Genomic DNA, 13,045 nt, shown 5'->3' on the forward strand with positions numbered 1-13,045 from the left:
AATTCATTTCATGAAGTCAATAGGCAATTCATACTCAATGCACAACAACATGAGGAAAATCAATCATATAAACTCATTTTCTTTCTAAACATAAATTTCTCATGAACATGCAGAACATAGGGAAATCATGGACAACTCATATAACACGCATGACTCCCAAAACAAGGAAAACTCAAGAGGAACTCATTACCTCAAGCTAGAATAGGAGTAGAAGGAAAAAGATGAGGATAGCGGGATATCAGATCGGTCTCGACCTCCCAAGTAGCACCCTCAACTAGTTGATTCCTCCATAAGACCTTCACGAAAGTTATTTTCTTGTTTCTCAATTTCTTAACTTGTCGGTCTAGAATCTTTACCGAAACTTCCTCATACGAAAGACTTTTATAAACCCCCAACCCTTCTAAGGGGATTATGTATGTCGGATCTCTAATACACTTCTTAAGCATAGAGACATGAAACACTGGATGTACCGAAACCAACTTACTTGGCAAATCTAACTCATATGCAACTTTACCAACACGTTTCAAAATTTGGTATGGGCCTACATACCGGGGACTAAGTTTTCCCTTCTTGCCAAATATCATCACACTCTTCATGGGTGAGATTTTCAAATAGACCCAATTGTTTACCTCAAATTCTAGATCCCTTCTCCTCACATCGGCATAGGACTTTTGCCGACTTTGAGCTATTCTCAACCTCTCTCTAATGAGTTGGATTTTCTCAATAGCCTCAAGAACCAATTCGGGACCTATCAAAGCAACTTCCCCCACCTCGAACCAACCTATAGGAGACCTACACCTCCTACCATACAAGGCCTCAAATGGAGCTTACCAATACTTGAGTGATAACTATTATTGTAGGCAAACTCTACCAATGGCAAATGATCATCCCAATTACCCTTAAAGTCAATTACACAAGCCCTTAACATATCTTCCAAAGTTTGGATGGTACGCTCCGCTTGCCCATTAGTTTGGGGATGAAAAGTCGTGCTAAGCTTAACCTTGGCGCCAAGACCCTTTTGGAAAGACCTCCAAAAGTGAGAAGTGAATTGAGGGCCACAATCAGAAATAATGGATAAAGGCATTCCATGCAACTTCACCATTTCTCTTATATACAACTTAGCATAGTCCTCCGCCGAATAGGAAACCTTGACAGGAATAAAGTGAGTCGATTTTGTCATCTGATCTACAATAACCCAAATAGAGTCATGTTTTCTCTAGGTGCGAGGCAAACCAACAATAAAGTCCATGTTCACCTCTTCCCACTTCTAAGTAGAAATATGTATATCTTGGGATAAACCTCCCGGTCTTTGATGCTCAACCTTAACTTGTTGACAATTAATACACTTAGCCATAAATTTTGCGATATTTTTCTTCATTCCATTCCACCAATAGACCTCCCGCAAGTCGCGATGCATCTGGGTGTCTCCCGGGTGAATGGAATACCGAGAACTATGGGATTCCATCAAGATTTTCTCTCTCAAGTCGTCAACATTAGGATCACACAAACGGCCTTGGTATCTAAGTACACCATCTCCCCCTTGGGAAAAAACCTCAACGGATTTCTTAAGTACCACCTATTTCAATTCAACCAAAATAGGATCAAGGCCTTGCTTAGATTTCACATCCGCCACAAAAAATGATTCGGACCCATTGTGAACCATAACATCACCCTTGGTGGAGTCCACTAATTAAACACCTAACTAGGACAACCTTTGAACATCTCGAACCAACTCTTTCTTATCATTTTCGATATGAGCAATACTACCCATAGACAACCGACTAAGAGCATCTGCCACCACATTTGCCTTACCGGGGTGATAAAGAACACTCATGTCATAATCCTTCAATAATTCAAGCCACCTCCTTTGGTGAAGATTCAAATCATTTTGACTAAACACGTATTGTAAACTCTTGTGATCGGTAAACACATCAACTTGAACCCTATATAAATAATGCCTCCAAATCTTTTACGGCAAAGACAACCGCCGCTAACTCAAGGTCATAGGTAGAATAATTCTTCTCATGGACTTTACGTTTCCTTGAAGCATAGGCAATCACTTTACCATTTTGCATGAGCATACATCCCAACCCAACTCTAGAAGCATCAGAATACACTGTGAAACTATCCGTACCTTTCGGTAAAGTCAACACCGAAGGGGAAGTAAGTCTATCCTTCAACTCTTCAAAACTTTTCTCACAAACTTCCGACCAAATGAACTTAGCCTTCTTTTGAGTCAAAGTCGTCATCAGAGAGGCAATAGAAGAAAATCCCTCAACAAGCCTTCTATAATAACCAAAAAAAACCAAGAAGCTTCTAATGTCCGAATGAGTTAGAGGTCTTGGCCAACTCTTAACCGCATTTATCTTCTTAGGACCTACCTCAATACCCTTACTTGACTCAATATGCCCAAGGAATGCTATGGACCTTAATCAAAATTCACACTTGCTAAACATTATGATAAGTTGATCATGGTCCTTAAGAACTTGCAATACAATCCTCAAATGATCAACATACTCATTTTCACTCCTTGAATAGATCAAACTGTCATCAATGAACACAATCAAGAACATGTCAAGGTATTGTCTAAACACCCTATTCATTAAGTCCATAAATGTCGCCGAAGCATAAGTCAACCCAAACGACATTACCAAAAACTCATAATGACCATACCAAGTTTTAAAAGTCGTCCTGGGAATATTCTCACCTCTCACCCTTAATTGGTGATAACCCGACCTAAGGTCAATATTTGAGAAAACTTGCCCTTTGTAGTTGGTCAAACAAATCATCTATCCTTGGAAGAGGATACTTGTTCTTAATGGTCACTTTGTTCAACTGACGATAATCGATGCACATACGAAGAGACCCATCTTTCTTTCTAACAAACAACATGAGAGCACCCCATGGTGAGATACTCGGTCGGATGAAGCTCTTATCCAACAAGTCTTTCAACTCCTTTAACTCAGTGGGGGCCATTCTATAAGGAGGAATTGAGATAGGTTGCGTATCTGGGAGAATGTCAATACTGAAGTCTATTTCCCACTGGGGAAGAATACCGGCTAGATCATCTGGGAACACTCCAGAAACTCATTTACAATGGGGAACGACTCAAGAGTAGGGGTTTCAAAATCTATATCCCTCACCCTAACAAGATGGTAAATGCAACCCTTAAAGATCATCTTTCTAGCTTTAAAACATGAGACGAACTGACCCTTAGGCATAGAATTTTCCCCCTTCTACTCAAGGACAGGCTCATTTGGGAACTGAAACTTGACTACACGAGTTCTACAGTCAATCGTCGCATAACAAGAGTGCATCCAATCCATACCAAGAATAACATCAAAATCTAACATGTCAAGCTCTACCAAATCAACAAGGGTAACCTTATGAGATAGGGAAACATGGCATCTTCTATAAACCCTCTTAGCCACCACAGAATCAACAACAAGAGTAGAGACAAAAAAAGGTTCTAACAACACATCAGGGAGCATATAAAATTGTATTGCCACTTATCGCATCACAAAGGACAAAGTAGCACCGGGATCTAACAAAACATACACAACTATATGGAAAACTTTTAACATATTGGCGACCACATCCAAAGAATTCTCTTGTTCACCTTGGTTTTAGAGAGCATAGAAGCGGTTTTGCTTGGGAGCATTGGAATTTGAACCACTAGGAGGAGCTTGCATGCCCTCTCTTCATTTAACCTTAAGCATCAGGCAATATCTCATTTTGTGACCACTCTTTTCACAACCAAAGAAACCATCCGTGCCGGCTAGGCACTTACCATCATGTTTCTACCCACACTTCACACAAGTAAGCCTAATTACAGAAGATCTACTACCATTACCCCCTTGGGATTTAAGGTTCGTCACCTTATCTCTAACAACAAGTAAGTTTGCGATAAAGTAGCAATTAGCACATAAACCCCCTCCCCTTGGACGATCCCCAAGATTATTTCATATATATAGAGAGTGTTACTAAAAAAATTATTACAACACCAGATAAAATAATACAAATATTATAAACACGAATGAAAACTAGATCCCATCTGAAAGACCCATCCCTGGCGACTCTTCGAACTTAAAACCAAGTCTGAACCTGCTAAAGTGAGATACAGAAAAATATATGGCATACAATAATGTAATATAACAAAACAATAACACTAATTACGGGCAGATTCAACATATGCACATGTTCATTTTATACATATTCGACAAAACAAGCATTTAGACAAGTAAAGCATAACGGCAAATATAATATCACACACAGCGAGGAGAGAACGAAAACTGACCCGGATGTTCCCTTTTTATTTCATTTTTCAAACACACAACAACATTCGTAATAAGATAATACAAGACAAAAATTAAAGTAATAAAGAAGAGCTAACCAATTATGCAGAAAGTTTTATCAGCAATGAAGTATTTTAGCAAAATATCCAAACCGAATCCGCTACACAACAACACAGCAAAGCGAGAGCAGTTCAATGCTTTAGACTTCTTTTCTTTTAAACCGTAAAGTATTTTTTTCTTTTTAGTGTTAAGAGTGTGTCCGAATCTAAACCGTGTGATGGTTCTAGTCCTCTTTTATAATGAGACAAAGGGCCATTTTATATAATAGAAGAATAGAGCACTCAAAGGAAAACAATAAATTAAGGAGTCAATTATAATCTATTTCCTTAAACAACCGGGAACCGAATCAAATTCTATATAATTTATTTTATTTTATTTTTTTACCAAATATTAAAGCAAGTGAGAATCTACATATTAAATGAAAAAAATGCTAATATTCTTTAATATTCACAAGCAACTTATTACCATATAATTAGACAAATCAGAAACGGGCAAGAGACAATTATGGAAATAAAATCAATTTACTAGATCAAGCAAAGAATCAATTCAATTTAAACAAATTACATTACCTTAAAGAAAGCCATAAATCATGGTTCAAGCAACTAGAGTTATTGACCATTTCAAATAATCAATTATATGCGAGAAAACATTAACAGATTAGCATAATTAGGATATTAGCATAATTAGGAGAAATCGAAGCAACATTTAATCGGTTAATTATGCATTACCAATTTCAATAGTCATATTATGATCCATTTGAAGGCTTAAATCATATTACACCATATCATTATCAAGCTAACAAACAAGTCCGCAAGAACAAGAGAAATCATAACTAGTACGGTTCACATTTAAAATGGAATAACCTTTCATAAAGTGAGCATGCATAACAACATTTATACATCAGAAAATCCATGCCAAATTGAGAATGAAAAGAAGAACAAAAATTATTAAAAAATGAGAAAATAATTTTAAGGAACTATACCTGGACGGATCCGTTAGAGATCCATCTTTGAAACCAACTCAAAATTTCAAAAGCTCCAACGGAGCTCGCTTGTTCGGAGCTTATTGTTGCTATTTTCCGGCGTCATTGACCTCACATGGCCGCTGGTTCTCGCCGACAAGAGAAGAGAAGCGAGACGGCGCTGGCTCTACCTTCTCGCCGGCGGTTGCTGCTTCCTTGCTGCTCGTTGTTGTTGCTGTTTGTGCCGACTGGAGCTGCTGCCAGCGATGGAGGCTTGTTGGTGGTTCTCACCAGTTGCTGGAGTTGTTGTCGTTTGAATCTTGCTGTTGTCGCCAGAAAAAAAGGAGACCGATGCTGGCCTGCTGCTTGGAGCAGCTTCATTGCTGTTGTCCGGTTGCTTCACTGGTTGGAGCTGTTGTATGTGCTCGCCTGAATGTTGTATTTTCGCTGACTGCTTGCTGCTGGTGGTCCTGTGAAGAGAGGAGAGAAAAGAGAAGAAGGGAGGAGAAGAGAGGAGAGGCGGATTCAAAGAGAAAGAAGAAGAATGAAGAATTAGGTTAAGGTTTGGGGGTATTTTGATTAAAATAAGAAAGTTAGGATCTTAAATCAGGACCATTGAATCATTTTGAGATGAGAGGCTGAGATTTAAACGGAATGAGATGGATGGTCAAGATTTAAAGGAGGGATCTTAAATCAGATTGGATTGGATTTGAAATGGTCAAAATTGAAATAAAATTGGCTAGAATTGCAATGAAAGGGTGGATATTATTGAAACAAAATTGAAATTGATTAGGCTAGAATTGAAAGGAATTAGAATAAAATAGGTTACAATTTAAATGATTTTGGGGGAAATTAAAGAAATGCTATCTAATTAAAATACTACAAATATTATAACATTTTATATAATCACTTAAATTTTAAAAACAAATGAATTATTTCGAGGTTTACTAATAATTTAAAAATATTTTAATAGCATTTACAATAATTTTTATAAAGCATGCATACTAAATAATTTTTTTTATACGAAATTGATTAAAATTTTAAACTCGACATATTTTAATAATACGTATTTAATCGGATAGCATTTTCGAAATTGCTAAAGGTCGGTCAAAATTGGGTGTCAACAGCTGCCCGTTGGTTGCTTTAGAATGAAAGATGAATTGTCGGGCAACCAACGTTGACTTAGTAGCCGATTTTGTCGGACCGACGAAAGATGTCAGCGGGATCAATTGAAGTTATAAAGTTACAAAGGGGTACGACCGAGACTTTGGTGTTAAGTCGCCTACATATCTCTGGTTATATGAGAATCAGGTCGTGTGTAGTTCTAGATATATGAGCAAACAAAGCTCCTAAAAATTGAAAGAGTGGTACGGTATTCGAACGGGAACGATATTGGCTTGAACGGATTGGATTAGAGTAGCGAGAAGGCATGACAGAGAGATTTCTGGTTTAAGAGCGAAGGATCTGATGAAGAGGAGGTAATATGAGTAGCCAAGAATTAGATGAAAAACGGTAATAGGAGTAGCTAAGAATTTGATAGGGCCTTTGTTGCGATAGATGTAAGCACGATAATTGTAGCCGAGAGGGAGAAAAATGTCTCACCTGTAAAATGTCAGTCTCTGCAAATCTGTAGCTTGTAATATGACTAAATAAAGTGATTAGAGTAGATATATCAAATAAACGGTAAAAGTAAACATGATGCAATTTCCCATATCGACAATGATGTTTGCCATAAGACTATGAAAATGATGTCTAGGGCCATGATACGCAAAACTTATATCCTCAGGTCATGAAAATGTTGTCTGCGAGCCATGAAAAATGATGCCTTTAGACTATGACACCTTTGGATCATGATAAGCAGAAAGTAAATCCTTAGGCCATGATATGATGTCCGCAGGCCATGAAAGATGTCTTTAGACCATGACGCCTTCGGAACATAAGTAATGAGTAAAGAAAGCGTATTTGTAATTCGGGCATCTGTTGATACTTGTAGCTTGATTTGAGTTTATTCGGGCATATGCATTTCTCGGGCACATGCAATTCGGGCACAATGCAAATCAGGCACAATGCAATCTTCGGGCACATGCAATATCGGGCACAATGTAATTTTCGGGCTCATGCAATATCGGACACAATGTAATTCTCGGGCACATGCAATATCGAGCACAATACAATCTTCGGGCACATGCAATATCAGGCACAATGCGATTCTCGGGCGCATGCAATATCAGACACAATGCAATCTTCGGGCATATGCAATTCTCGGGCACAATGCGATTCTTGGGCACATGCAATATCAGGCACAATGCAATCTTTGGGCACATGCAATATCAGGCACAATGCAATCTTCGGGCTCATACAATATCGGGCACATGCAATTCTCGGGCATAATGCAGTCTCAGGCACATGCAATCTTCGGACATAATGCAATCTCGGGCACGTGCAATAATGTAATCCTCGAGCACAAATGCAATCTCGGGCTCAAATGCGATCTCGGGCACAATGCAATATCGGGCACAAATGTAATCTCGAGCACAATGTAATCTCCGGGCATAATATAGTTTTCAGGATCATGCGATAATTGTTTGAGGGCATAAACCTTCGCCTTTTAGAAGGATTGAGTGTCATTTGTTGACAAATTTAGAATATTGTAGCTTTGACCCTTCGTCCTATTATAAGGAGTAGGTGCAGTTGAAAAGTTGATTTGTCAGACTTGATATAGAGTAGTTTGATCCTTTTGTCTGATTGGAAGGGTAGGGTACCATTGATCGACAATTATCGGGCTCAAAATAGCTTGGTCCTTTTATCTTGTCAGAATGATATGACGCCGTTTATTGGCGATTCGTCAAGCTTAATAGTGGTCAAACGATGTTGGAGCTGTCTTTTGTATCTGTACCTGTTTTTTTCTATATTTCAAGAAAAATTGTGAGTTTAAAAATGGGGGCGGTTGATCTGTCCCAACTAGTGTGCTCCTTTTGGCTTGCCATCCAGACCTTTCCGAGCACTTGCTTTGAAGAAAAATGTAAAATAGAAGGAGAGAGTTTTTGAAAAAGTTTTTGAAAATATTAGTTTGTAAAAAGTAATGTTGAATCTTTGACCATGGCACAGTTTGAGACTTTACAACATCTCAATATCAAATCTGTTATCTGATCTTTGTTGAAAATTGTAGCTTGATTGCTGTTAATTTTTGAGACCCTCTCAAAAAATTTGCCCTAGTCTTGATTTGTGCAAAAAATGCTCGTTTGAAGGAATTTTTAAGACCCTCTCAAAAATTCTGCCCCAATTACTGATTTGTGAAAAAAAAATGCTTTTGATGGAATTTTTGAGTTCCTCTCAAAAATTCTGCCCTAGTATTGTGATTTGCAAGAAGATGTCCTTTTGATGGAATTTTTGAGACCCTCTCAAAAATTCTGAGGATCAACGAACCAGAAATTGGGTAAGGGTTCAAATTACCTCGAGGGGAAGGTGTTAGGCATCCCTCGAGGTCCACAAATGTGGGTCCCGATCATATCTCATGCAATTTATATAGGGGTTACAAGTAGCAAATAAGGTCACGTCATTAATTATTTGGTTAAATTAATTTAAGCATGCGTGCTAGGTGATAACTAACATTTAACAATTAAGATCAATTTATTTATTTATTTTATTTATTAAGTATACAAAACTAGGTGATAACATAATACTAAATTAGTTATCAAGTGATTTAAAAAAAGACAGAAATATTATTGCAAGAGAGTGATTTAATAACTATGTTTTAAATGGTAGACAAATTTAATGTCGCAGTTAACATGCAGGAGAAGACATTGATTTATTTTAAGTAGAAATTACTTATTTTAGATAGAGAATATTCATAACAGACTAAAAAAAACATATTGAAAATTTATGAGAAGCCTATAAATATGCTAATTAAGTGATTAACATGCTGAAATTTTATTAGCAACCTAATATAAATTTATTAACTGGCAGGCTTAAGTTACTAAAACATGTAGAAATTATTCAAACTAACTAGTTAACATCATCGATTTTATTGTTTTAGTCCTATAGGCATGACTTCTAGATAACAAATGAGAAGTCACTTGAAACCTATATGCATAATTTCTACACCCAAATAATATATTAAGAATTATGTAACTCCTATAGGCATGGTATCTAAGTGTGCACAAGTTGAGATTTATTTTATTAGGCATGTATTAGAACTATTTAAACCTATATGCATAAATACTACACTCAAATAATATGCTTTAAAATTATTTAAATCCCTATTGACATATTTTCTAAAATGGCAGAATTATTGTAAAAATAAATTAAGACAATAATCACACGTTATTCATTTATTATATGTAAGGAGCTTGGTTTAAGTTAATGAAGCAAGGAGCAGTCATACATTATTTTTATTTATTATTAGTGATGAAGAAAGCGACCATATAAATCAACTAAAGAAAGGTATTTAATTACATAGTTTTTACACTAAAATTAGGCAAGCTTTAACTAGGTGATTGGTGACAAGTAATTGATTTTATTTTAGACAGATCTTGAGTGCAAATATGAGAATGGGAATGATCAAACAGAACACACTCCTATAGGCATGCTTTCTAACAACAAATAAGTTTGCGATAAAGTAACAATTAGCACGTAAACCCCCTCCCCTTGGACGACCCCCAAGATTATTTCATATATATAGAGAGTGTTACTAAAAAAATTATTACAACACCAAATAAAATAATACAAATATTATAAACACGAATGAAAACTAGATCCCATCTGAAAGACCCATCCCTGGCGACTCTTCGAACTTGAAACCAAGTCCGAACCTGCTAAAGTGAGATACAGACAAATATATGGCATACAATAATATAATATAACAAAACAATAACACTAATTACGGGCAGATTCAACATATGCACATGTTCATTTTATACATATTCGGCAAAACAAGCATTTAGACAAGTAAAGCATAACGACAAATATAATATCACACAAAGTGAGGAGAGAGCGAAAACTGACCCGGATGTTCCCTTTTTATTTTATTTTTCAAACACACAACAACATTCGTAATAAAATAATACTAGACGAAATTTAAACTAATGAAGAAGAGCTAACCGATTATGCAGAAAGTTTTATCAGCAATGAAATATTTTAGCAAAATATCCAAACCGAATTAGCTACACAGCAACACAGCAAAGCGAGAGCAGTTCAATGCTTTAGACTTCTTTTCTTTTAAACCGTAAAGTATTTTTTTCTTTTTAGTGTTAAGAGTGTGTCCGAGTCTCAACCCTGTGATGGTTCTAGCCCTCTTTTATAATGAGACAAAGGGCCATTTTATATAATAGAAGAATAGAGCACTCAAAGGAAAACAATAAATTAAGGAGTCAATTATAATCTATTTCCTTAAACAACCGGGAACCGAATCAAATTCTATATAATTTATTTTATTTTATTTTTTTACCAAATATAAAAGCAAGTGAGAATCTGCATACTAAATAAAAAAAATGCTAATATTCTTTAATATTTACAAGCAATTTATTACCATATAATCAGACAAATCAGAAACGGGCAAGAGACAATTATGAAAATAAAATTAATTTACTAGATCAAGCAAAGAATTAATTCAATTTAAACAAATTGCATTACCTTAAATAAAGCCATAAATCATGGTTCAAGCAACTAGAGTTATTGACCATTTCAAATAATCAATTATATGCGAGAAAACATTAACAGATTAGCATACTTAGGAGAAATCGAAGCAACATTTAATCGGTTAATTATGCATTACCAATTTCAGCAATCATATTATCATCCATTTGAAGGCTTAAATCATATTACACCATATCATTATCAAGCTAACAAACAAGTCCACAAGAACAAGAGAAATCATAACTAGTACGGTTCACATTTAAAATGGAATAACCTTTCATAAAGTGAGCATGCATAACAACATTTATACATCAGAAAATTCATGCCAAATTGAGAATGAAAAGAAGAACAAAAATTATTAATAGATGAGAAAATAATTTTAAAGAACTATACCTGGACGGATCTGTTAGAGATCCGTCTTTTAAACCAACTCAAAATTTTAAAAGCTCCAACGGAGCTCGCTTGTTTGGAGCTTATTGTTGCTATTTTCCGACGTCACTGACCTCACATGGCCGCTGATTCTCGCCGGAAAGAGAAGAGAAGCGAGGAGGCGCTGGCTCTACCTTCTCGCCAGCGGCTGCTGCTTCCTTGCTGCTCGCTGCTGCTGTTGTTTGCGCCGACTGGAGCTGTTGCCAGCGATGGAGGCTTGCTGGTGGCTCTCGCCAGCTGTTGGAGTTGTTGTCGTTCAGATCTTACTGCTGTCGCCGGAAAAAGAGGAGATCGACGCTGGCCTGCTGGTCGGAGCAGCGTCATTGCTGCTGTCCGGTGGCTTCACTGGTCGGAGTTGCTGCACGTGCTCGCAGCATGTGCTCGCCTGGCTGCTGTATCTTCGTCAACTGCTTGCTGCTGGTGGTCCTGTGAAGAGAGGAGAGATAAGAGAAGAAGAAGGGAGGAGAAGAGAGGAGAGGCGGATTCAAAGAGAAAGAAGAAGAATAAAGAATTAGGTTAAGGTTTGGGGGTATTTTGATTAAAATAGGAAAGTTAGGATCTTAAATCAGGACCATTGAATCGTTTTGAGATGAGAGGCTGAGATTAAACGGAATGAGATGGACGGTCAAGATTTAAAGGAGGGATCTTAAATCAGATTGGATTGGATTTGAAATGGCCAACATTGAAATAAAATTGTCTAGAATTGCAATGAAAGGGTGGATATTATTAAAATAAAATTGAAATTGATTAGGCTAGAATTGAAAGGAGTTAGAATAAAATAGGCTACAATTTAAATGATTTTGATGAAATTAAAGAAATGCTATCTAATTAAAATACTACAAATATTATAACATTTTATATAATCACTTAAATTTTAAAAACACATGAATTATTTCGAGGTTTACTAATAATTAAAAAATATTTTAATAGCATTTACAATAATTTTTATAAAGCATGCATACTAAATATAATTTTATTTTATTTTTTTTAGACAAAATCGATTAAAATCTTAAACTCGACATAATTTAAAAATACGTATTTAATCGGATATCATTTTCAAAATTGGTAAAGGTCGATCAAAATTGGGTGTCAACATATCTTCTACTTCTCTTATCAACAACTCCCGTAAGAAGTGAAAGGATTCTTTCAACTAGATAGACAATGACAACTACCTTGAGAAAAAGAAGATATGACAAATGTAATTTTTTTTTTGTTAGTTGAATCTTGTATTCTTATAGAATGAGCCTTTTTCATTTTTTTTTGTCCTAATACTATATATTGGTTGCCAGCGTTTAGGTACATGTCCCTCCTCCCAGCCCCCCTATTTTGTGTAACTTCTTTTAGAAATCATAAACATGGGAGGGATCAAGTTAAACTCTCCACACCTAATAACTCTAAGTTGTGATGGCGATGGCTTAATATTTTTTTTGAAAAAAAAAGATCAACTAAAGGATTATACAACGTCATTTTCTTTATACTCATGTATCTTGATGGGTTTAGGATTAGAGACTAAATAAGGATAAATATATATATGTGAAATCGTTGAAAACAAGATGCATTATCTAACAAATCAAGAGATTGGGATATAGATAAAATTGGTCGATCCTTAATTAAAGTTATCGAATTTGAGTGTCATAAATAGTAAAATTTCTAGTAGGAATTGCTT

This window comes from Solanum verrucosum, unplaced genomic scaffold (assembly GCF_900185275.1).
Source record: "Solanum verrucosum unplaced genomic scaffold, falcon-dt-bn FXZP01000250.1, whole genome shotgun sequence".
Classification (NCBI taxonomy): Eukaryota; Viridiplantae; Streptophyta; class Magnoliopsida; order Solanales; family Solanaceae; genus Solanum; species Solanum verrucosum.